Raw genomic sequence first — 27,355 nt, 5'->3', positions numbered from 1 at the left:
CCTTAAAGTCAGTGTAAACAGAATTAAATTTAAACCTCCAATTATCATGTAGATTATATTCAGATGAGGCATAGAGGAATTTTTGCTGATGTTCTCTGCAAGAAATCAATTTAAGACTAAAAGAAAAATATTTATTTTAAAGATGCTCTTAAAAATAGGCTTAAAAATTACTATTTGGATCCACCTGCAGGCCATTTCAGAAAGATTGCAGCTGAGGGGATGAGACAGCAGGGAAACCCATTCAAGCTGATCCAATTTAGATATGCAAATTTTATCTTGTGTGTTTGAAAAGAACATTATGGCACAGCACAATTTGCACCTTGAGTTCCAAAGAATAATATTTCTAATCTAATGAAAACATGCCTCCATTGTTCGCTTTCCCACTCACCAGGTTTGGTCCAATGTACCACTCTCCTACGCTTCTAAAACTGTGTTTTTTCTGTATTTGAAACAATTAACTAACAGTAAAAAAGAGGGAAAGATAAAATAGAAAGGTATTTGGTTTTGTAGTTACCTAAAAGAGGCAACATTACAAGTGGCTGACTGATGTATGATAAAGCCTTTAATATTAATGGGCTAATATAATCCCCAAGCTAGGGATAAAATGTTACATGAAAGTAACTGAAGTTTAATGTCACATTTCCCACAGTGTACTGTTACTTTATTTTTGTCTTTTTTGTTCCAAATGGTGATATTTGCTTAACGATAAACTTCTGTAAAAATACACTTCATTTTTTTTATCAAAATGAGTGTAACAATACTGACAATTGGTTTGGACCACACAATTCATACTTGCAACTATGATCTATTATTATTTCTTCTAATTCAGTGATACTATTGATAGTGAACAAGACACGTCTTTAGAATTTATGAAAATGTATGTGAACTTAAAAAGAACTAGCGTAATGGAACTAGCAATAATGCTGATTACTGTCTAGTTCAGTAAACAGTAACAATAAAAGGCTCAACACTTCAGAGCAAATTTTCTTCTCAGAGAAGATGCAGAAGAGGCCCTTATTGTCTTCCTCCTAAACATGCATTAGACTTACATTACTGTAACAATAAGCAACAACAGATTTCAGCAAATATGGCTGGGATAATGTTTAAAAGAAGACTCACATATTACACTTTTTTCTGCAGTATTGGAGAGCAATCACTGTGTTGCTCTTTTTTATTTAAAAAAGAAAGCCAAACACTATGCTAAAGCTTCCAAATACATAGAATACTACCAGATTTTGAATGAGAAATTACATATCCGATATTTTAAGGGCAGGTGCAGTCAGAAAGTAAATCGTTTTGGAAGAAATAGCTCAAAGATTAATATACAAATAAATTCATACTGGAGCAAACTAAAATATGTGAAGTACAGTACTGGAGTTACAACTTGTACCTAAGAAACACTTACTGATCCTCTCATTACCATAAAATTCTATGATGTTAAAACTGTAAGGAAACATATTAAAATCACTATTCATAAAATTAAAGTATAAAATAATATGTTGAAGTAATTGGATAAAACCCCTTTGAGTTTCATAAAATTCACATTCCAGACATGCCTTTAATTTGAAAGTGGCAGAATATAGTTTCACTACATTAAAAAGCACGTTTTTGAGGTAAACTCAACCTCTTTGTTGAATGCCTCCCACTTCAAACAGGGTCTTCCAGGGTTAGTTGTAATCTAACCTCTGAATTGGCCTCTGAATCTTCACCCATGAAGACAACCAAATAATGAGCTCTATTCTCATAAATCCTCAAGATCTCCCTTGTTCCACAGGCACAAGACTTACCAGTTTCTCACTTTCATCCACTTTGGCCACAGTGGTAATAGAATAATCAACACTAAATATTACTGAAGATTACATTTACAAGTCCTTTAGCTATTCATGCAACTATATCTAACTCATAGTCCATTACCAAAGGTTAAAAAAAGAAAAAGGTTTGAAAAGGAAATTGCTTCCAGACCTTCAACACATGTAGCTGGTTAGACTGATAGTTCATTAAACACATAGCTCTCCAGCTACAAATGCAAAGTAGGAGAGATGGGTAGTCACAGAAAACTTGAAGCTCAAATTTCTAGGAGTATGTCTGCCACTGTTACACTGCCTTTTACTTATTTCGCAAAGATCAAAGTAATTTTGTAATCTCAACGTTTCATGCCCATATTGTAATGACACCATAACTGCAGGTCATGTAAACAAAAAACAATTAGAACACCAGCAAATAAATGGTTCATCTGCTGAAAATGAGCTTAATTGAGGACGACTCCTATGCTCTCCAACCAAAACAATTACTGGAATAGCCCCATTGACGATGTTAGTAGGAGCTGGCACAGACTCTGAATCAGGAAATCAGCACAGGAAAAGTGCAAGGCCTATGCTTGTGCTATGCAAGATTAAAAAGCCACAGAAATAAGTTTGCAATGGTAAGTTTTAATCAGTCCATTGAACAGTGCAGAAAAAATGACAGCCCAGTTCTGAGGATGCTGGGCTACCTTGGCTTGTAGGATGATGAATGAGCTGAAGGGGCTCAGCACCAGGCAAGATTGCAGTGTGTTGCACAGGGCCCCCATCTAAGGGCAGTGGGAGGATGCCTGGAAATATGTTGGTGCATCAGCAATCCTGCAACTCTCTGTCAGGTGACAACTAAACATGCAGTGTATTGGAGATGTTGGACTTTAACTAGGAGATACTGCTTTACCACAATTTTTATATTAATGATAGCTTCATAAAATATCTTTACTTTGTGCTTGATTCCAAATTGCTACCATAGCCGTAATGGAAGTCTAATAAACATGTGATGAAAACTGAGGAAATTAAAATGTTTCAAAATTCATTAAGTCAGACAGAATTTTTCATACTTTGAAAGAGCACAGAGGAGATAAGTTGTAAAAGTTCTCCCTTCACATGGGGTTAAAGAATACCTTTGAGTCAAGAGCACTTAACCATATGGTTGAAATTAGAACTACCCTCAGCTTGCTAGCATCCCTCAGCTGCTGTCTTCCTCATCTCTACCTATTAGATCACTATCCACTGGGCCTTCTGTGGCTGTGCTACAGAATTTTGAACACAGAAAAAACTTTAGCTAAATTAAATAATTTCAAAAATACAAACATAAGTGGTTTTTTGTGCATGCCAAACTTTCTAAAAGAAGGGAAGTTTCAAGGCATTTCGGTGAACATGAGCATTGAGACACTATCAAAGTATCACAATACATTCATACAATCTGTGAGTTATATTAGCAAAACACACACCTTACTCTATGTCACAATTTGCTTTTCTTCTATTTAGATGCCTCCTTGATAATAATTTAGTTTATACAATAAGTTAATTCTGTATGGTAATTATGTTGACCAACATCCTGTTACAATTAACACTTTCCTTTCCTGCTTTAAATATAGCCACCATTTCCTGCTAAATATGCTTTCCAACAAGATTAGCACATTAACTTCCTTTGTATATTTATCATTGGGCGACGAGAGGATAAGACGCAAGTGTTCAAAACAAATCCTTTGGCAGGAAACAAACTACTCAACTGAATTAAAAGAGAGGTTACATAAATATTATTACATCAATTTATGTAAGTAACAAAACACCAAACTACAATTAAGGGCTGAAAAAAAGAACTCTGTTAAAAAAAAAAAAGGGGGGGGGGGGGGCGCACGGGTATGGAGTGGGCAGAGTCTATAAAACAGATTTGACAGATCCATATATATATCACTTTGTTGGAAAAAAAAAAAAGAGGAAGGAAGGTGAATGTACAAGCAGACAGCTTTTCATGAATTCCAACTGTATTCTGTGTTCCAACATACGCCATACATAAAAAAGGAAATTCAACACATACAAGGTATTTCTAGACAAAGCTTTCATTTCAATCATCTTTCCTGTCATTTAAAAATCATCATTTTAAGAGAAAATCCTGAAATCTTCACGGCAACTCCAGGGAGGGAGATTTCTGCCAAGTTGAAAGACAAGCCTTTTAATTAGGTAAGTCAAAACTCTTATTACAGTTACTACAACTTACCTCGTTCTTAATTCAGAATAGCTGCTCACCATTGCCTTTCAAATCTACCAGATCATCCAGGCAAGACAGCACTTGCAGTCCAGTAAATATTTGCAATATGTAATAGTCTCTGTTTTGGTGATTAACAATCCATAAAGAGATTTTAAGGAAAGCTATCAGTTTAATCTAGCAGGGCTTTGCATCCAGTATGCCAGACTGAGCCAGACAGTTTTAGTAGCGAGGCAATGATGCAGCCAGAGCATCTGAACTAAGGCAGTGCATTTTTAAAAACCCAGGGGAGTTACAGCCCCATTTAATCCATCTGTGATACACTACAGGGAAAGAGAAGCAAGGTTTCCTATGTATTTATCTGCAAAATATGTTGTCAAACAACTATTATCAGTACACAAAAGTATAATGCTTGGAATGTATATAAAACATCTGGAATACAATTAGTTTCAGCAGAAACAAACAGTATTTTCATATTCTGACACAAAGTGCTGTTATGAGTAGTATTCAGTCAATCTGTGTAACTTGTAAGACGAATACTTTTCATTAGAGCTGACCGTACATTTCTTCAATAGTGGAGCCACAGAGGCATGTATGCCCCTTTATAAATAAGCAGAGCAGTTCTGGCCACACCGAGATAAGACCTCTGAGATCGGTCAGCCTGATGTGCGGGATGGATTACTCTAGCACTTCTCTAGCTTCTACCTTCTGCTACCCATTTGCTATTACATTAACACGGGGTTGAATATATAGAGTAGATGCACCTGGTTTTATGAAGCGGAACTTCACAACACTTACACATATGCCGCTACAGTACTCTCCAGCTAATGACAACTTTTTACCTTACCTATGCCATTGGGGCAGCAAAGGTGACATAACGTCACCCTGGCCGCAATCCAACTCAGGCAGCTCTGATTTTCTATGGAATTTTTTTCATTTGTTTGTTTACACTTCCTTGAGTTTTTAAGTTAAAAGTTTTGAGTTAAATCCTTGCAGAAACATATTTTCCATCTCTGCTTGGCCTTCAGCCCACTCTTCTCAATTAATTACCAATCCCAGCTATTTAAGAAAACCTGAAGAGTTATCTTATGCATATTTAATGAGTTCACATGTGTGTTTATAAATACAGTTCTTAAAAGCACAGCTTTCAGATGATGATTTGTGAGGAAGGGCAGTGGCACGGTGGGAGCTGTGGTGGCCCGGCCACTGAGGGAGGCATCTAGGAGGAAGCAAGTGACTTTTGATGGCTTTTATGACATGTCTCAGCATCTGAGGGTGATGAGGCATATGACACCACCAGACAGCATGCTTTGGTGAACACCTGAGGCCAGTACTGCACCAGCAGCAGATCTCTCCACCAAGACAGAATATTCCAGGCAGTGAGAGAATGTGGCTGTAGGCCATTCCTGCAGCCCATTCCCGCAGCCCAGCTGAACACGGGTGAGCTCAGCTGGGTGTCCTGGAGCTGCCAGGTGCAGTCATGTCCCAGGAAGCACAAAACACTTGGCAGCTCTGGCTTCACTCTATCAAACACTTAGCCTCCCTCAACCTTCCTGCTGCAGATAGGATGTAAATTCATGCCAAAGTACCTGATATGACACATTTCTTTTACTGGCAAGATGGCTATTCATTTGTAATGGGAGATTAAATGGAAGCAATGGTGCAACACTGTCCCTGCCCATGGCAGGGGCATTGGAACTGGGTGATCTTTAAGGTCCCTTCCAACCCAAACTATTCTATGACTCTATATTTTTGGAATGCAAATCTAGTCCAAAATCAAGCTCTGTGCGTGTACATGCATTTTCAGTATGTACAGCACTCCTGCAAAGTCTGGAATAAGTGTTTGAGTTTGCAAATTCCAACAGAAACTGTATAGAACTGGGACTGGAATAACCAAGAAATTGCATTATAACACAGCGTTTCAGCAACTTAATTACAAAAAAAACCCAAACAAACAAAAAAAAACAAAACGAAAAACATTTTTTCCCCCAGTTAACCGTTCTGAATACAAGCATGAGCTGATTCAGTAACAATAAGCACTATCAACACGTTAGTTTACAAAACAGAACTTCCACAGACTTTCCATGGATCAGGAGGCACTATTTAAAATACATACCATGACATTGCACTGAAGAAGTTTCCTTTACTCTCTGTCAAAACAGTAAAACACATCTAAAATGTTAAATCAAAGATTGCATCTCACACAGAAAGTAGCTCAGGGTGTTAAAATGAGTACTTCAAAGACACAGAGGTAACCCAACCGATTCAATTCATGCTTGGTTACTTGGGGTTTACATTCTTTTACTGTATTCAGCAAGAGTGCAAAACTTGCTGTTTTTTGTTATCCTTGTTATATATATATATATATATATATATATATATCTCCCCTTCTGTTAATTGTTATCCTTGAATTTAAAAGTTCTCTGTTTCACTGCCTAGCATGCACATTTTACAATTACCAGTGCCCAGAAAATATTAAAAAGGACTCTGCACGGGTGGAATCATCATGTGTTAAGACATTTACATCCTAACCAGTTTATCAATGTTATGTCTTGTGCTTTTAATGAATAAATATTCTCTCAACTGCTTCAGTTCTACATTTTGAACTTCCATCATCAATTAAATACTCCACAAAATCAGAAAGGACAAAGACACTTCAATACTTTGATATGACTATAAGGAAGAAAATTATTCCTTTCCTTGTTCCAAGACTAAATGAGAAAACCATTTTAAGATGTTCCTCCATGCATTTTTACAATTTCTCTTAAATTCAAAGTTTGTTGACTACCAGTCCTAAAAGATATAGAAACCTGCATCCCAGCTGATGTAAAAACACAGTGCTCCTGGCAGTTATCAGCACTCCAGTGCTTATTTTCACTAAGTCACCAAAGCTCTAATATTTTAATATATTGAATATACATAGCATTAACACTTCAAAACATAACAAAGATCTCAATATTTTCATTAATATAAATTCACCAAATGTCAATACCCAAGTTACATCAAAAGTGAGAAAGAAAACAAAAAAGTGCTTATAGAAGTTAACTAGTTTATCAAGCAACAACAAAAGTGAAAAAACTATGTCTCATATAGTCTGGGCATGTTGGCAATCACTTCGAAATATTCATACTTCCTGTAAAATTATTTCTCTGAAGTACATAAATGAGCCTTAACATCTGTATAGAAAGGTACATGAATGAATATAAAAAGTAAACTTAAGTACTTAGCATTCTTAAGGGAAGAAAACTGAAGAAAATGGGTCAGAACCACTCATCAGAACTTTCCTCCTCTCACTCCAAAATACCCTTTAAAAGCTTAGTGCAATTTATGGGGCTGGGATCGCGTCCCAAGCCTGTAATTGTATCCAGGGTAGGCAACAGCTGGAGAAATCTGTTCTGCTTTTATCTGAAAGAAATCTTTCTTGATCACATTTGCACAGAATGTTCTGAAACAGAGGAAAAGTTAAACAATCCAGTGTGACCTGCAGTCTGAGAGTTCAAAGATAAACAGCACTTTTCAGCATAAATCAGTCAACCATACAATACATTTGATTTTTTCCTCCATTAATCAAGTGCTTGAACTTTCATATTACTATGCTGGGAAGAATGGATATAATTTTCTCACAACTGTTTCAGAAAGTACATGCATTTTGATGTAAATGTGCAATATTGCACTGCCTGTGGGTGTTCCCCAATACACATCTTGAATAGGATTCATCAGTGTCCATTGTTGTTATCTACATTTCAGCTATGCTTCATTATAGTCAATAAAGATCTCGTCAATAAGATAAATTGTATCTTGCCTAGAAGTATATCTTTAAAACCAGCCAGATGAATCCTGCCCTAAAATACCAAAATGCTCTTTGAATACAGAAGAGGTACTATGTTGCCTACTCAGCTACAGACACCTAAATTAGATTAAGCCCATGTCCTCTGGCTTCCAGATTTGGAGTATGATCCTTCCTTCCGCAACAATAATTAAAAAATAAAATTTTATGGCAATTGAAGTTCTTTAACACTTTCATTCATAAACCAGTCAACTCCCTATTCTTAGGCCTCTCACAAGCTTTCTTTCCAGTGAATGACTTTTTTGGACTGGGAAATATTTACTAAACTTGGACCATTAACATATCATAGTTTCCAACACCAGCCGTCTTGATCCTTTTCTATGCTTCCAGTATGACACACATATTTTGAGATCTGGGCGGGCAAAGGAGAGAATAGCCTCTACAACTTGCTAATAACAATAAAATGCTTCTGAGAAAGCCCATTTGTTATCTAGCCCTCTACCAGCAGTAGTGCAGCTATCTTCAGTTACAGGCTGAAACATAAACTGACAATAGGGCAGACTCCTCTGTCCCCAAAGGCCAGGGTGCTCTGATGTGGCAGCCCAACAAACATAGCTGTCACAACCAAGCAAACATGTTCCAAAGCCAGGCTGGAACACAGGTCTGAGAGCTGAGGATTCAGTTACACAGGTGTGTATCAGCATCCGGCAAGGCAGTAATTTTCACTATACTTAATTGAAGTCTCTATCACCATACCTTAAGTCCTCCCTGATGACCATAGCATAAGTGGATAACACAAGACATCTGTTACTGATGGACTTGACCATGAAAACCTGGCTACAACACCCTCCCACCAAAACAACTCCAAAAACTATTTCAAAGACAATAATAATTTTGAAATAATAATTATTTAAATAAATAAAAAACCAAACATCTCAAAGTGAAGAGATGCCAGCATTATGGAATCTCAGACTTGCTTATCTGTGCCCACCACAACATAGATGGACTGTAATGGGATACTTGCACTTCCCACACAGTATCTCTGCCTGTACTCAAAATATGTTTCCCTAAAGCTCCTAGGGACCACTGGGCCAGAAGACTTTGCTGGGTTATTATCAAACCTTAAACTCCCCCAAATATTTCCAAATCACTAAACATGATTGATTTTCTAATGTGTGATTTCAGAAACACATTTACTTTAACAGAATATTTTTAGCACCCAATATTTATTCCCTCTCTGAAGGGTTTATGCATCTTATTCCTAGTAATACCTAAAATTGTTGTCAATGAAATAAACAGGCGGGTTTTGCAAAGTTTCCTTGAGCAATATTTATGCAGCATTTTTCTACATTGTCTCCTGCTCTTTTGCACGCTTTTAAACTATCAGCATCAATCACTAAGAATTTTTCCAGTATTGATTTTGCAGACCAAAGAATAAGTCTTTTAGTCTTTCTACTAAATGCCAACTTTTAGTCTCTCTTGCACTATTTCACAGCCAGAGACTGAACAGATATCTGTCAAAATGGAGCCTCGTGAAGCATTACTTTTTCTGCTCTGACTCCCTAAGTCCTCTCTAGAGTCAGTGCTTTCCCCAGTCAAGGATCCAGGAGCTTTCTGAAAACATGGTGTGCCCTTCTTGCTCCTAGATGCATCATTTTGACTTTGGTTAGACCAAATCGTACTTTGTCTGATTAAATCCGTATCACCAACCAGTCCAGATTATTCCCAGATGACACTCTAAAAAAAAAAAAAAAATTATCAACTGCAAGTTTCACAGACACCGATGTCAAAACCTAAAGTCAGGCTACATTGTAAAATACAAAGTATCAGCGTTTCCTAAATGAGTAGTGCTTCAACAGAAATGAGACCATTCAATAATGATCCCCAATATTTCTTTTTGCAGTGTGACCATTACTAATTTTTTAATTCAGCTGATGCATTTTTCTTCACATTTGTATTGCTAATGTGGGTTGCTAAACTTCTGTTTAGAATTTCACCAGGGACTTCCTCACATGTCTTGTCAAAGCCTGGCTGTTTGCTACACTCATCTCTATCAGATAACCTTAAAGTACTTTAGAGGGCATACACAACATATATAAAGATGAGGTACACAGGAAGTGTCAGCCAATATACTTCAATGGAGCAATGGAGCAATACTTCAATTGAGCAAAAATATATTTGTTTCATTATTATTACTATAAGCATTCAACTGTTATCCCGTACAACTCTCGGCTTTTTCATATGTGTTCAGCTGCTATGGTGAAGGGACACATTAAAAAGATTGAAGATACTTCAGTTTGGGGCAGGGGGCTGGGGGGAGCCATCATATTCTGAGTTAGTTCGAAGACTGACAGAGTTGAAGTTGCTTGATGTTTTGGAGTGTTAGCAGTCAATCCTGTGAAGAAGCATGCAGATTTCAGAGACGAGGTAGAAACACAAAAAGAACTAAAAAAACCTCAAACCTTTAAACCTTCGATATGATAGACCCAAGCTGACAATATTTTCATGTAATTTTTTAAGAGTATGATTCACAAGGGTCTTAGGAAGTTTGTAGGACAAAAAGCCAGGCAGTGCAGAGGCAGGTGCTTCTGGGCCCCCCCAATGCTCAGAACATGGTGGTAGCACGAGCAGCGCCCGTGTGCTGCGGGGGAGCTGTGCCCCTTGTGCAGCCCAGGGCAAGCACTACCTCCAGGTACATGGTAACCCCTGGCTCCATGCTGTCCATGAGCTACTCAGCTCTGTAAAGGCCTAAAGGTAAAAAAATAATGATAAAAAAGGACATGAGAAAAAAATTTCCACTGTTGGAACATTTCAACTACAGTATCTAATACTACACATGACTAAAAATGGTCGCAATTAGGTACTCATTAAATATCTATACCTTAAGCCAAAGTATATGTACCAACCGGATTTTGGATGTGCATGCAATAATCACAGTATAACAAAGTTTTAAGAAGTATGTCCAGCTGAAATAACACCAGAGGAGATGTAGACGCAGTTCATAACTGGATTAGCAGTAACACGTCTTTGTGAATCACTACTGTTGGAATGGAGGTATCTTTCAGTCTTTTATGAAACGAGATTTTGTACATCAGAAATAATATTCTTGTAACAGATTTTCAAAACAAGTTTAGTTCCACTCGTGAAGAACACCTGAGCCAAACTCCAGGGAAAAACGGAAGAAAATAAACAAACAAGTAAATCTAGCAAAACTGTCAAGTCAGAACAGTGAACCACATCATTTAAGACTCATTTAACACCTTAACTAGCAATTATGTTGTAACGGAGGAATCAGTTCGATAAATAAGCTTAGATAAGCAAGAAATACTTCCAAAAGAAAAGATTGGTTAAGACTACTTTTTTTTTTTTTCAGAAACAAAGACTTTCTTTCTGTGTTCGTGACGCAGAGCACACAAAACCCACAGTTTCTCATGAGACAGAGAAGAAATACACATGAAACAGAGCAAGAAGTGCATCAATACTGAAAAAACTAACAAGTGTTTGCACTCTCTCACCCCACCCTCCAAAAGTAAAAGATAACCAAAGGCCTATTTTTCCTAGAGTAACTAAAGTTATTAGAGATTCCATAAAAATAAAAGGATTACTTTTGGAATGTTTCTGTAATATATACAGAAGGCTTTGCAATTAAAATGTAAGCCTTAAACATCTAGTTTATTGGAGTAATGCCTGGGCTCGATATTAACAATTTCCATTGAAAGACCGCATTTTAGTTGATTATTGCTAATTCAGTCTAGTTATTCTACAGCCAAACATATTCCTCAGGATTATGCTTGAGGTAATGATTTTGTGCTTGTTTTGCATGGATTCTTTTTAAGGAGTGCTGAATAACAAGAAGTTAGTTCAAACAAACACATCCCAAAAAACACGACACCCACAATTTTAAAAATAAATAACTGACAATGAATGCCCTAAGAAGGACTATCATGATATTCTTTCAAGCTAGAAGAGTTCCAAGTTTAGCAAATAGAGATTGTCTGGCATCAGAGATATACCTCTTGACCTACTCAGAACAAGAAAAGAACACTTGGAATTATAATAAAGGTTTAAGAATCTCAACTCATGCAATTCCCAGAAGAGACAGTAAATGGAGAGCACTGATTTCATTACATCAATTACAGCCCACCTTGTGTGTGAGACCCAATTATGCAGGTGCGATCCTTCCAGCAGAAGAAGTATCACTACAACAGCCCAAGCACAGACTTTGCTGGCAATTACTTTTCGCACTGCAAGGTAGATGCAGAGCAGCCTCCCTGTGTTCCCAACACCATCTCTATAAGGGCACATGATGGATGGCAGGGCATGGAAATAAATTTTTTAGACTAGAATGTTAGCTAAGGAATCAGAAGAGAAGATTTTAGAAAAGAGACAGGTTTGGGGACAGGAAGGAGGAGGAGGACTGAGTGATACTGGCATTGGTAGTTCAGGACTGGAACAAACTGGACCCTACCTAAAACGATCTGGTATGAGCTGCAAAAAGACAAAGTGTCATATGCCATCAGAGCATGCCTTCCAAATCTTCCAGTACCATAACCCAATACTTGATCACCCAAAAAATTTTGTAAACTTTGTTTAAACAACATTTAAACTACATTTTCTCCAAACTTTAAATTCATTTAAAACATGCATGAGGTTGTAGTCCCACATACATTTCTTCTAATAGCAAAGCCAGCTTATGCTCCTTTCTTTAAAACAAAAGAAATCTCTTTTCAAACATGCATTGAATTCTATATATTTATAAGTCAGCTTATAACTATGCTTATACTGCTAATTACACTTAAATTTTACACTTTGTTACTATATAAAAGCAATTCTAATCAATTGCCCGAATACTACACCACTGGAAAAATTTGAAAAGCCTAGTGTATTGGAAGCTGTTCCAGAATGTTGCATACTAGGTTTAAAAAGACAAATAAAGTCTAGTTTCAAAAGTCTATAATTTTGAAAACAAAAGTCTTCAATTAGCTAATCAAGGATTTCTGAACATGTTAAACGTGCAGGTTTTGTTTCCCCCGTTAAACCGCACAATGAACTACGTCCTTGGATTCTGTCCTCAATTACATTCAGGATGCTCTACACAAAGCTGTACAGAGCAATGCTGGACATAATCTGAAGACAAAGCAATTTTCCTGAAAACTGTTTTTCCATAATGGTCTTCCTGATAATGCAGCTGACAGCCAGGATTTCAAGACATTGATTTTTAACTACATAGGGAATCCGGATTAATAACAGGGGAAAATATTAAGTTATCCTACTCAAGTAAAACAAACAAACAAAAAAATCAGAATCTGCAGAACTAAGAAAGGGTTTGTGGTTGTTTTTTTCTCACATCCAATTTTAGAAAAGATTTATTCAAGAAGTGGTACGCAATGTTTTCCCATCCTCAGGAGACAATTCCACAGTTTAATATATCATTTGGTATGGCTTGAATATGTTTTACACTTAGTAAGTATCCATTGCATAACTTTCCTCCACTGTCTCTAATTACGCCATTAAGCAAGCTGGTATTTGCATTCGCACTTACAGAAGCTGCACTAGAGCTGCAGGGCACAAGAATAGAAAACCAAGAAAAAAATTATAAAACATTATCTTTTCCATTTAGTAAGTTCCCTTTCTTTTTTAATGGAAACGTTTGTATTGGTAGACTATTTCAGCATTGCAAGGTAATAAATCACATAAACCTTGTATTATTCAAGCTGACCGAACTGCCAGATAAAAGTATCATCACTCACTAATGGCACAACTTGCCCTTAAGCTTTTCTCATTTTACAGTATTTCTGAGGAGTCACTTTGTATCCAAAAATGTTATTCATAACATAGAAAGTGGTCCAAATGTAATGAATCAAAAATCATTCTTGGCCTAAACTTTTTACATAGAAAATGAGCTACAAAATTCTTTTACTGTGTTTACATCATTAACTAATCCAGACACATTTCCAAGAAAAGAAAGATTAAGATCTTAATTAATAAGTCAAAAAGTGTACAAGACATTACACATTCTTGGAAACAACTTCCGAGTTTCAACACTATTTTTCAGCCAGGCCAGATAGTTTACAATACATCCATCACAGACTGGAAAAATAATTATTACTATTACATCAGCATGTTCTCAAAATAGTATGCATGCAATGAAGAGTAAGAAACAGAATAATGAGAAGCACCAATTTACTCATTAAGAGGCATTGCTACTGAAAAGGCAGCCTCGCTGGTTGCTGCGTCAAGTAGCACCAGGCGCGTGGAAGCTCCTTTCCCTATTGGACAGGCTATCATGCATTAGAAGGCTGAGATCTTACTTATACAGATGAAGGAAGCAAAGTACCAGGTTTGATTTTGCCCATTCCCTGATTTCCAAAGTCCTGTTTTTGTAGCTGTTATAAAAAGGTCCTATTCATCTAAATGTATTATCCATGAAATTCTCACTATAATACTTTCTTGTATCTGGCAGGAACAACTCTATACCAGGAGTTCTGCCATCCCCATTAAGACTTTCCTCCTTTTAATGAAAATGATTCCAACTGAGATCTTTTCCAACCATCTCTATTTTTCACTTTAGAGCAAAGATAAGGCACCTATCAAAAAAATAGAAAAAACCACTATTTTAGAAGCATCAGAAGCCTATCATAGCATGAACTAATGGTCTATACCAGTTTTGGTGCCAAAATTCAGCTACTAACTCATATTTGACAGTACTTAACATCCTAAAAGTTACCCTCTTACCCAAAGTAGGTGTGTATATACGCAAAAAGTTCTTAAGGGGGGTAAGAGTAGCATACAATTAGCCCACATATTACAGTAGCTGTATACTTTTAATAATAATGGTTTTCCGCATAAACTTTCTATGTTGCCACAGTATAGGCCTAAGATATACTATTTAAAATGTTTAAAACACTGTCCTAAACGAAATTTTGCTAGTATACCACTTTTCATGAGCCATTTAATTGCATTGTTCACAAAGGATTGTGAGGACAAAGGACATGTGATTTAGCTCAAACAGCATATTTATACACACTCACATAAAACACAGAGTAAAGATGCAGCGGAGCTGCACATCACATACACATCACACACACGTCACACCAATAAGAAGGAAAAGAAATTATCATGCAACTCTTATAAACCTTAATCTGACACTCTATTTCAGTTCAATAACTGATTCAGCAATATCAAAGAGTTTGGGCACAGCTGCCAATTCCTCCCAGTTCGCTGAGAAATATTTCTTCCTTTCTTTCTGAAAAATTAAACATTTAAATCCCATGAAGAGGCACATGATAGCGGTTAATTTGGGAACATTTTACAAGCAAAACTAAAAGTTGTCATCAACTCAGCAGGCAAATATTGACATTTTTACAAGCATAGCCATGCCACAGTTTAATTTCTGGTTCCAGAGCTCTTGCAGGCAGGCAGCTGCCGCATGAGCAAGTTCAGAACCTCAACACCTACTGCAAATCCCAGCTTTCAGACACTTATTCAAACTGCTAAGTAACATTCCTCCTACATCACTTTCAAATATTTGACAGCCTGGCCATCCATTAAATGCATCTCACAGACATGTCTATGGATCACTATATAATTCTTCCTTACAGCTACTAAAAAATAATGGGATGCATAGGAAGTTGGGAGGGCTCCCAGGTCCCACGGCACCTGATAGACAGGGGTAAAGCAGGAATACAAGTCAGCAGGGTGAAGGCACAGGACTGATGGGAGAAGACCAGTAACAGATTACACCGATTAACAGGTGAATATGAGATACTCTTCTTGACTGAGAAGCTGGAGAGCAGGGTTAGCTGCTGGGCACGTAGCAAACAGATATTTGCAGTGAGAATTGATGCAGCCTGTTGCCAAAAGTCATGCCAATCAAATCTGTGCAAGGGCAACACCAGCTGCCACAGGCTCACAGAGAATAAATAAGATAAACTAATAAAAACATAAAAATAGAATAAATTAAAAAGGCAAAAGCAAAATAAAGCAATACAACAATAAAATCCCAAGATTCCCTTTCTTCTCCTTTCCTAGAAATCATGCAAACTTTAGGTGAAATTCCATTTCCACTCCAAACTTGAAGTTCTAATGCTAGGTGTAGCAGATATGATTCAGTAATGCTGTCTTCCTGCAGTGGGAGACGGAGCCACAACCACTGCGGTAGGTATAGACACGTACATTCCATTATAGGGGCAGCTAGAGAGGATAAAAGACAGATTAGGTCATAGATTCATAAAGTCATTTAGGTTGGAAAAGACCTTTAAGATCAAGTCCAAGAGTTAATCCAAGACTGCCAAGTCAACCCTCCCTCCAGAATACAGATGCTGCCAGCGGAGCCAATACTGGGGAAAAGGCGATAGAGCTTAACTAGCAGCTGGAACCCAAACACTTTCTTTTTGACAGTTCAAAACTTAAATCTGTTAAAGTGGCATAATTTTAACCAAGCACTAGCACATATATTAACAGAAACATCCAGCTATTTCAGTCATTTTTACATTTTTCTTTGGGTGGTCTGAGAAAACAACATTTTTCCTCTCATTTACACGCCACCACCCACCCACAGGATAAAAACAAACAAAAAAGCCCTCACAGTGTCAAAGTCCAAATATTTAGCATAACCACGTTCAAACAGCTTCATACAGTATGATCCATACTGGTTTTAAGACGTTGTGCTCTGCAGCACAATGAAAAATTATCTCTTTCATAACATAGGAAAAACATATGTGCTACCACCACTGTAAAACACATCCAACTCATTTTCAGAGTCACCTGCAGCAAACACTGCTCCCTCTTTTAAAGGCTAAGATTACAGCACTTAGTCACATTGTTACAGCCATAGTCCAAACAGCCAAAACCGTTTTCTAAAAGCCAGCCAGCAGGCAGCCGCCGCGCTGGCCGGAGCCGGGAGCAGCGCAGGACACCCGAGGCAGCTGGGTGCCCCCAGCCCCCTCCCACTGCACTCCCTTCATTGCAAAACATCAGCTGAGGGCAGATGTGTCGGTGAATGATCTAGAACTTTATCTCATTAACCAGAAACTGTTTCCTTTCCGATATGTTTTGAAACTCACATTTACATTTGCCAAGTGTTCAGATGATGTTTTCAAGTTCCGTATGCCCATCAAGATGACATTTTTATGAAGCTTTAGCTAACTAAGATCAGCCAATTATGCTCAGGAAAAATTCATAGCTTTTGTAATTTAAAACACACACTGAATGCTCAAATTTTAACCTTACTGTCATTTCAAACCTATATCCAAGAATGTTTACTTAACAGATAGAAAATTTAATCAGATAAAGCAAAATGAGTTGTTGGAGAACTTAGGAAGAAATATTTCCTAAATACCTCAACAGTTTTGCATAAAAATCAAAACATTCTCGTGTTTATTCAGCTGGTAAAGTTTTGGCTTTATAATTCATATGCTGTTACCTTGCCAGGGATTGTGTAAAGCAACAGTTTATCCAACATATTTCTTTTAATCGTACGTCTTCTCTATTACTAAGTTGAGTTGGTAGTACGGACTGTCGCAGCACTCTCCAAACTATCACACTACAACAAGGTCTTTTACCATCTCATACCAACATACTCTTCATGTCGGTCCCTCTGCTGCCTTCTCCTCACCCAGGGTGCATGTTCTCTCTTCTCTCTGCTTCTTCCTCATCTCTTCCTTGGCTGCTCCCCCCCACCGTCCAAGGCCAGCCCACAGCTGTATATTATCAATGTTAATTAACCCAGCTTCATTCCTCTACAATGGACTACGCAAAATGCCTTTGAACATTCACCAACACTGTCCAGTTAATCTTCTATTGGGTTTAGAACCCACGTCAAACTCATTTTATAATCTCCATTTTCCACTGGCATAAGTTTTTTAAACCATTTCTTTTTTACCACTGAACAAAATAAACAACTCCTCATTATTAAAGATTTTAGGAGTAAGACACAGAAACAGCCAAAACCCATTTGCTGAAACCATTAATGACTTTCATTAATGACCAAGGAAAAATTGTTAGAAACAGAATAAATTATGCAGAGTTCAACATTTCAAAATGTAAATGTTTAACAGAAAACACATTTCTCTGTTAAAAAAGCTAAACTTTTAAGCTACAACTAAAAATGTATACATTTCACTGTAACATTATCTTGAAAACAGCATTTTTTAAGAAGTAAAATGGAAAAGAAGGAGACGAAACCTTCCACCCTTTCCTAGTCCATGGCTGAACTTGGAATTCCCAGCACAAATAGTGAAAAATATGAAATACAGGGAAGGTCTTCTGGGTTTGATATTCACCTGTCTTTTGAGCACCACCAAAATATTATTCCTCAATTAATATCTGTCAGAATCAGTAAAATGACATCCCTTTACTGCTACTATTATTTTGTTTGACCTTAATATCATGAACAAGAATGTAATTATGCTAATGAACCAATTATTTTCATACAATATAGTGACCAAAAAGGCTACCACTCATCCTTTTTCTCATTATAATACCTGAATGTTCTGGTTGTACTTAATCTTCAATTGCTCGCATGCAACCATTATCAACATTTTACTTTGGGTTTAGTTCTAATTTCCAAAATTAAAAAAAAGGAAAACTGAAGTTTAAAAGCATCTATAACAGCATGCCTGATATATGATTTATGTAGGACAATAAGCAAATATTTTGATGTCTGCAATATTTTGCAGGATTTACTGGTATGAATTTGGAACGGCATTTGTCTGTTAGGACAACTACCTGTCAATAATGTAACAGCTACACCACCGTATGCACTGCATATTTCGTATAGTTTATACCAGGGGTCCTCAAACCTTTTAACCAGGGGGCCGGCGCGTGGATGAAGTGGCAGGCAGTCATCTGCGGCTGCTTGGTTTCCCCCCCCAACCCCCGGCAGGGGGGTCTGTAAATACCAGGGGCCGGATTGAGGACCCTGGGGGGCCGTATCCGGCCCGCGGGCCGTAGTTTGAGGACCCCTGATTTATATAAAACCAGTGTTAAGGATGTTTGAGAAGACTTAATTTTTTTTTAGTAGTTTGTCAATAATGTAGCCATACTTACCTTCTGAGGGACTTTTTGTCCCATAGTTCTTGTAATTTCCATAGAATTTTGTCCAGTAATTGTTATATTAAACCAAATAATTTGGAAAAAAAAAAATTGTAGCCTTCTGATTATGAATATGAAGTGTCTGAGTTATTGTGATGTCAGATCTGTAAATTACAGTGGCAAAGCACATCAATTAGAACAGAGTATGTAAAAGTGACTTGATTAGGTTTTCACTCACTGAAATATAATTCATACAAAACTGTTACCTTAGTCAGACTACCGACTCTATCAAAATAGTGGCTCCACAAAAGCTCCTGGCTTTGTCCCCAAAGATCACAAATTGACTAAAAATAATGCTGTTTTAGAGAAAAGAATAATTCCTGACCAGGAGATGAAAGAATCTTTCCAACTTCGATCACCGTAGGATTCTGCTCAAACTATACATATACATAAGCTGCAGAAGAAAACAACATTTTTCTGCTACCGCAGTTACTTTTTTAGTCAAAGCCAATTTACTCAAATATAAATTCACTTATGACAAACCATAGAGTTTCAAAATCATTTTTTTCCTTGAATGACAACCTAAGTGCACAACAGCAGTTATTTATTATCACCTAGAGACAATTTTCTTTACTCACACATATTTATAACTGGAACAAAAATATAAACCTGAAACTCCATACATTTAATTTAGACAAACCGCAGTTTACTGTTCTCCACATAAGAATCACGTCTGCTTTCTTACTCTACTTATAGAATTGCTTTATGCAGATTGTGACTCTCTGTAAATCATGTCTCAGTTAAGCAAAGATAATTGCTATTGATTTAAAAGAAGTTTTACATTTTCTGTAAGAAGTATCAAAGCGTTGACAGGAAAGAGACAAACTAATATTCCACATGGAATTCCTCCATGTTTAAAAATTTTTAAGTAGTAGAAACTAAGGATACCTTTCTGCCAGAGTAAACAATCATTCTCCACTGCTGGCAAGGGACTTCACAACTGCCATGATTCCACACAGTGCTAGAGCAATACCACAGGGCAGGTAACTTCTGTGCAGCAAATTCAGAAGAAACCTATAAATAAGCAAATGAAAAGTCAGAAGGCAGAATTTCAACCAATTCCCTATACGAGTTCCCTCGATAATTCATTAAGGAGAGGATACTAATGGACACTGTGTTGCGATGATCTATACTATGTACAACCAATAGTAAATTAGGCATTAATATCTCTGTATATCCAAAACCATATGCTGATAAGCATATTGTAATGGCTCCCTCATTTCAAAGCGTACCATGCCTCACATGTCCCTGGATGTCTTCCAATCTCCCTGAATAGCCCAGTATTTAACTCTCCATAGTATAATCATGTCTGGAAGGTCATTCCATGCATTTTTTGATTCTGTGAAAAATTGCTGCCAGGCATCTGTTTTGAACCTTTTCTCCTTCCTTGCTTTTTTTTCCAGTTTTGCTATCTGATCACATAACTTCCATCCATCTCAAAGTTCTAATTTAAGAGGACATTCCACTGAATCATGGCTTAGTCCTGCCTGTACTTTTCCAAATAAATTGAAAGAGATTTTTATTTTCACCCTGAAGCTATTAAAAAAATAAATAAATAAAAAGTAAATACAGTTACCTGTCAGCCATTACTATCCAATGATTAAATTTTTACAGAGGCTTATAAAAAAAGTTCAACTTTTTGACAAATGAATTGGCCCAGACAACCAATTGATATAAACATCATCCAATATATTGAGCACATCAGCACCAAGTAATGAACAGGACAGGCAGAATGATTCTGCATTTATACAATCACGCCCTCCAAGTTTCCTTAACTAGAAGTAATATGCCAGCTAAACAGAAAGTCGTAACCGTTACACATTCTCTTCTGCTCTAGTTTCTCTATGTCCCTTTTTGGAGTTCAGGGAAATCCTCAGCCTTATTGCTAGTATAACCTCCCTCTCCTGTCTTCCGAAGGACACAGAAGAGCATAACAAGTTTATTACAAGAACGTGGACCACAATAAGGACCACTTTTTCATTAGTTGTATCCATGTTTGCCTACATTAAGAAAATTCTAGAATTATACCTAATTTCATTTGAGATCTTCCTACCCTGTTTTAGCTTGTACTGTTAAAAAAAAAAAAAAAAAAAAAAAAGGGTCAGAAAACTTTTATGTAGCCAAGACTTCATGCAAAGAAGTTTGTTATCTAGATCATATTGTACAAAGTGTTTCCACATTTAAGCTGCAACATTATGGTTTTATATTGACTACTGTAAAAGAACTCCAGTAACAGACAATTGTTCTTTGCACCTTTATGATAGTAAGACTATGTTATTTGAAATCCCACATTCCAAAATCGTTTTCATTTTTTCTTCATGAAGAAAGCTGAAAATATAAAGCTCTCTAGTATTAGAAAGCAATGCTGGTCTGTATAGCAGTATGCCACCACTGCCCAAGTTGGGGACTTGGAGCAAGAAGCCTATTATAAAACAGAGTGAAAAATCCTTTTGTGTATTTTATTTTATTGACAATATGAGTTAGGTGCCTCCACTCAGCAGTAAATCTCTCTCAGTAATACAAGGAAGTGGAATTTGATCTTCCTGGGCTTTTAGACTTCTTTGAACTAACAGACTGTACTGGTTTTGGCTGGGATAGGGTTAATTTTCTTCACAGCAGCTCATATCGGACTATGTTTTGGATCTGAGACGAAAAAAACTTTGATAACACAGGGATGTTTTAGCTATTGCTGAACGGTGCTCACACAGCATAGAGCCCTTCTCTGTTTCTCACCCATCCCACCAGCAATTAGGCTGGGGGTGCACAAAAAGTTGGGAGGGGACAGGGCCAGGACAGATGACCCAAACTAGCCAAAGGGGTATTCCATACCATACATCATTGTGCTTAGCAGTAACAGCTGGGGTAAGGTGGAGGAGGGGGAGACATTTGGGGTGATGGCATTTCTCTTCCCGAGTAACCATTCTGCATGATGGAGCCCGGCTCTCCTGGGGATGGCCGAGCACCTGCCTGCCAGTAGGAAGTGGGCAATGAATTCCTTGCTTTGCTTTGCTTGTGTGCGTGGCTTTTGCTTCACTTACTAAACTGTCTTTATGTCAACCCACGAGTTCTCTAACTGTTGCCCTTCTGCTTCTGTCCCTCCCTGGGGCAGTGAGTGAGCAGCTGCGTGTGGCAGAGCTGCCCACCAGGGTTAAACCATGACACATATCTACTCTAATTCAGGGCATTTTAGATCAAGCTCTATGGGCACAATTAGGAACTCTGATATACAGATATTCAGATGAGGCAACAGGGGTTAAATCTCACCCACATGTTAATGTCCCGTCCCCATCCCCCCCCCCCCCCCCCAAAAAAAAAAAAAAAAGAGGCAGCAATTTAAACACCCCAAGAGTTTCATACAAGCACCACAAAACAGCTTACTATATACAAACAAGTTAACCTGAGTAATGCACAGAGAAGAATGGTCAAAAGGAACAAAGTTCTTTTCGGTTGAACCTCTGAAATGTTTCAAATAAAGCAAATTTCAGCCAACTTTGATAAATTAACTTTATTATGAGCCTGATATTTCACATTCAGCTTTCAGCTTGACGCAAATCTTTACAGCCTCAAGAGTGAATTATCGTAAAATCCTGACAAGTCCTTACCATACAAACTAGTTTCTGCTGGAGGGTGGATTGCCTATTCTTGACATTTCAAAATAAATGAATTTACGTTTAAGGAATGAGATATAGTTAATATTCAGAGACTGGAACTCTTTCTGGCTTTTTCCAATTTGATAGATGTGAAATAAATATCAACAAGACAAAGTTCATTTTCTTCTCCCTTCCTAAGTTTGAAGCTGAAATGCTTCAGACTTCAACCCTAAGGCCTTTGGTCTATCAAGCCTTGCATGGCAGCAGTATTTAAAAAAAAAAAAGAGAAGTATCCTCTGCAAAAGCAGAACAACACATGTTCCGGTGACTCAGTTTCAACCCTTTATGACTAAAAGTGCAGCTCTGATAGAATGCAACAGACAGTTGATGTAGATGTTCTCCCTCTTCCTGCCACATTTCTTAAAAGAAAAACAAACAAAAAAGAAAAAAACACACACACACAACTTATTCTGAGCCTTCCACTAATAAAGAGGTGCCACAAACAGCATTCAGAAGCAATGCATATGCAGTGAAGAGCTGTCATTTGCTGCCATTTACCACAAGAATCTGCAACAGATTGTACAAGGAAGCATCATGACACCAATCCAGCACCCGAAACTTATAACCAAGAATATGAATCCTGTTATTTGACTTGCAAACAGAAACCTGACTACTAAAATTAGAGTGCCAGAAGTATCTCCATTTATTGTTCCAATACATAGAAGATCACGAGTTAAAATGAATGTTTTAAAGAGGGCCCTAAACAGATGATTTTCCAATCAGTGTAGTAATTTCAGTTACTAGAAGATACAAAACCCCGGAAAACGGGATCTTCCTCAAACTTTTTTTTTTTTTAAGTAGCCTTGATGTGATGACCTCTTTTTCACCATAAGATCCATTTTTATCATTCCTTGGCAAAAGGTTCGGCTAAGCATAAGTAGAAGTGTTTCTTTCTAGTTGTGCTCATTAGCTTTGTCATTGTTTTATATCAAATTTCCTGTAAACTACAAAAATAATTATGTTATTTTACTGACAGCTGATAAAATGTAAAACTATCACTATTTTCACTGGGGTTTATTTGAGCTTTATTTTTTAATCATCATTTCATAAACCTCATATTCAATAAGAACATCATCTTTCAATGTTTGTTTTATCTATATCTGCTCATTTCCAAAACAAATGGTCACGGCTAGAGAGTTCTTTTCCATACAGATTTTTTCCACGCCCTATACACATTTCAGCTTTGAAAAGATTTTATAACACCTCATTCAATCACAACTGTTATACTAATAATACTATGAATGGCACAGTTTTGCATTCTGAAATTTCTATGTAGATCCATTAAATAGTCCCAGATTACACTACCTAATGTTTACACCTTCTGTAGAGTTGAACTGTATGAATACATGCAGTTCAAGCAATTAATTTTCAGATAGCTAGCCCCACGTCACAGAAATTATAATTTTCTAATGTAAAATATGACCAGAGCATGTGCACACACACACAGAGCATTTTTGATAGCTCACTTTTGCTTTTTCCTCTTTTGGTTATAACAGAGTTGGAAATTTTTTCATTACATTTGGGCATACTATGTGAGAAGTTTCCAGGCTTTTGGAAACCTGATCTGTAACGCACATCATATAAAGGGGGGTGGGGGGTGAATCAATCAACTGAACAGGAAAAGTTATATATGACAGACCTTACAAGCTCATTGAAAGAATCATGTATGCAATTAAATTCAAACTGAAGTATAAAGGCAAATCTTAAACTCCTAATTTTGCATATGTAACCCTGTCTTGAAATTATGCGTCTCGACTATGCTAGTAGTCCAAATCCACTTTGGATCTTTTCTCTCCTTACTATCTTTTCCAACACTTACATGTATCTAATAGTCCTATCTGCAAATACACTTTTATTGTAACACAGGAAGAACGAATATTTTTACAACTGTACATTTTGTAAGCCACAGATAAATCAGAACAGAATAATAATAAGCTCAGAGATACCAATTTTACAAAGAGGCTTACATTAAATAAATAAATTTAAAACACAGAATTCCCACCACAGCTATAAACACTTTGGCAATGGAAGGTATTCTTTATATTTATTTACACAGTCTGTGACTTCTTGGCCCCAAGCAGGCTTTTATAGGGACATAACTACTGCCATATCTAAGCATCTTTAAATGACATTAAAATGAAAAATAGTCTAAATTTAAAAAAATCCATTATGAAATATTTTATTTGGTAGAGATAGCAGTCCATCTTAACAGGGACAAATAATAACAGACAGCAGGGAGATGGGTGAAGGTTTTAGGCAAATGAGTAAAAAGGTATAATAAAGGGAATGCTATAAGCATTGCAGGGTCCTGATGCAACCACTACAAGTAAACTCGAAGGAAGAAATGAGGTTTTGTCCGTGATCACTGTTCTGCACATGGGAAGGGGGCGGAGATTTTCTTTTCTAGCCTCCATAGTGACATTACTTCACTTCTGCCACTATGCAGAGAATTTCCATTTCTGTCATTTATAGCACACTGTACCCTTTGCCTAATTGTTTAAAGAAAATAAATAAAATACTTCCCCATAGGAAAAATGTGTTCTGCCACCTTTTTTGTTATTTGGAGACATTTACAGCTGGCAGAAGGGCAAAGAGTGAGTGACACCAGTGTGAAAATTTAGAATCACCATCCCAATTACTTTAAGGGTCAATATACATAAAGGAAAAGGGCAATCATCCAACTTCTGCTGTAGCATTTATACACAGCATTATATTGTGATTCTCCTTTCCCTCTGCCTTGGCTATACTTAACCAGAATGAAGATATGAAATATTTAATTCTCAGACCTTTTCATTTCCTTGCATCATTACAATTCCAGATCACTATCTAGTCTGCTTTGTATCTGGTTTTGATGCCACTGAATGCCTGGCTTCAGAAAAGAGCAAAACAATTCCTGTGTGACTTCACCTAATGATTCTTTCACATTATACTTCAGGGACTGACACAAATGGAAAAAGTCTTGGAGATTGTACTCCGTAAAATACCACTGATTGCATTGCAATTTGAATGTAATTTGAAATTCACCGAGGACTTGGACCATAATTTATATTTGCCAAATATATGTTAATTAATTCTAATGACATTAAAATTGTCTTCCATTTTGGTGCTATCATATGGCAAACAGAAATGAATAAAAAGCAATTCATTCTTACTAGATTCTATTTCATAGTACTTACAAAAGGATCTTAAATGATTACATTTCACAATAATATTCCACAAGAAGAAAAGTTCAAAACCAGCTCTTCTATAGATCATGGAAATCAGTCACTTAAGCTCACTAAAAAAGTAAGTAAATTAGTTTTCAAATGTAAAAAAATCATGTTCTCAATAATAACTAAAAGAAATTTGCTTTAAGATATGGTTATTAGTAGACAGGGTACCATCACTCAATTTCTGTTTGCATCCAATTTCTTTCTAGATTTGAGGGAATCAACAGACTACTAATTAACATTACCTACAATTATTTTTACATTACTTGATCTTTTTAAGATCTAACTACAGAGATAATGAAGGGTTAAATGTTGTCATGTGGTCATACTTAGCATTAATTATCTATGTGTATACATACACAGATATGGCTTAATGAAGCAGTCTTGTAACAATAATATTAGACTAAGTGCAATCTCTGTTATCACAGAGACATTAGCAGATTCCTGCAAATTTATGATCTCAAAGGACACTTAAAAATTAATAACAACACAGTACAATTGTGTCCATGTCACAAAAGTCCCGGTACACTTTGCTGTTTAATTCACGTTTCACGACAGCACTCAAACCCAGAGTTGCTACAAATCATCCTTATGCTGAGCACTGCCCTCCTGAGCACTTACTTCAAATGAGCCCTCCATAGTATTCATTGTCACTTTTCTTAGTTTTTTGACTGACATCTGTGTGTAGAGGACTTAATAGTTTTCTTGTGCACTGAACGGAAGGTATAAAACATATGTAAACCTGGAAAATACACCCTCATTCAGTGCTAAACTAAAATGTGCCAATCCACCATGCTCCATAAACTAAGAGTAGGCTTTTTGATAAACGTCCAGGGATTTAACTACAGGAATCATTAAAGTGAGTGCAAGTCATACAGCTAAAATTTACTGCCATAGAAAAAGTCATCTTTAGAACACACCTAACAAAATCTGAGTACAAGCTGTGGCACCCAAATACTTTAAATAAGCATTAGAGAAAAAATTGTTGTGAGGCTGCAGCATAAAGCTGAAGACAAAACACAGAGCTTTATGATGCCTGTGTCCAACAATCGTGGTAATATATTATATGCATCTTATAAGTGTCTAATTACTGATATTCTGTCTTCTATTTAATTTGACTAACTAAAGTGTCTCTAAATGCCTATCTGCATTTGCATTTTAATGAATAATAACTGTTATTTATTCAGCACAGTCTATTTGCATCTCAGAGGTTCCTTTACAGATTAATATTTCTTATTACCTAAAACAAACTATTCATAGATATTCAGATTTGGGAATTACTAGCAAGTGAGCAAGACACATGGATAGCGTTATGATTTGGTCAGCCTGTCGGTCTTAGCTTTAGCTTTTGCACCTGGACTTCAGGAAGTTGCACTGCAGTTCCAGGGAAATGAAGAATTAAAGAGGCTGCTCACCGAGATGCCTAAAGGAAGATTTCAATTTATGCCATTCTTGCCAAAGAAAGTTCTGTAAATCACCCAGGATAAACGAGTAGTAATCACTGCTTTCCAAAATTATACTGATAGTAAAGAAAATACTGGGGTATATTGTGATCAAAAAGAAAAAAAAAATTATATCAAATACCTAGGCTTGTGTAAATCTATGAA

General features: G+C 36.8%; 1 protein-coding gene and 1 long non-coding RNA gene across 3 annotated transcripts in view; one reads left to right on the top strand and one right to left on the bottom strand.

Moving 5' to 3' along the window:
* Positions 1 to 27,355, bottom strand: part of THSD7A (thrombospondin type 1 domain containing 7A) — a 288,313-nt gene that overhangs the window by 220,933 nt on the left and 40,025 nt on the right. For both annotated transcript variants that reach the window (XM_040590314.1, XM_040590313.1), the window contains exon 2: positions 19,778 to 19,903. The gene's annotated coding sequence lies outside the window, so the exon portion shown is untranslated. The remainder of the gene's footprint in view (positions 1 to 19,777; positions 19,904 to 27,355) is intronic.
* LOC121086484 overlaps positions 3,817 to 27,355 on the top strand; it is a 31,424-nt gene continuing 7,885 nt past the window's right edge. Inside the window, exon 1 of the long non-coding RNA XR_005827390.1 lies at positions 3,817 to 3,983. This is a non-coding gene — a long non-coding RNA (uncharacterized LOC121086484). The remainder of the gene's footprint in view (positions 3,984 to 27,355) is intronic.

Source organism: Falco naumanni, chromosome 4 (genome assembly GCF_017639655.2).
Source record: "Falco naumanni isolate bFalNau1 chromosome 4, bFalNau1.pat, whole genome shotgun sequence".
NCBI lineage: Eukaryota > Metazoa > Chordata > Aves > Falconiformes > Falconidae > Falco > Falco naumanni.
The sequence above is the reverse complement of the archived record's forward strand: the minus strand, read 5'-3'. Positions and strand labels throughout refer to the sequence as shown.